Genomic DNA, 472 nt, shown 5'->3' with positions numbered 1-472 from the left:
TCAGCTAATTCATAATCATAAAGCAGTCATGTGCTGTGCTTTCTGTGAATTACTGTAGCAGATGGTTATGGCTAGATCAATGTTTGTTTTTTCTTGTTACCAGTTATTTATTGTATCAATAAAGAAATAAAAAACGTAGCACAAAATCAAACAGATCTGGAGAGAAGTGATAGGCGCAGACTAGTACATGGCGATGCAAAACATTAAATGAAATAAAGAACATTTACTTTAACAAATTCAGGTCTGTAATTTCAGATTTCAAAGAGCTTAATGACCTCTCAAAATTAAAAATACTCCTAGGAGAAGGAGACAGGGCATATCTTGCTGCCCAATATGTATCAACATACCACAAACTGAGGGACAGTGAATGACCCACACACACACACACATTCACACTCCCACTTCATTAGGTAAGTTACACCTCTGCAATCTAATGCAATCCAATACAACAGCTCTGCCATAAATCCTACAT

This window comes from Thunnus maccoyii, chromosome 14, assembly GCF_910596095.1.
Source record: "Thunnus maccoyii chromosome 14, fThuMac1.1, whole genome shotgun sequence".
NCBI lineage: Eukaryota > Metazoa > Chordata > Actinopteri > Scombriformes > Scombridae > Thunnus > Thunnus maccoyii.
This window is presented reverse-complemented; position numbering follows the sequence as displayed.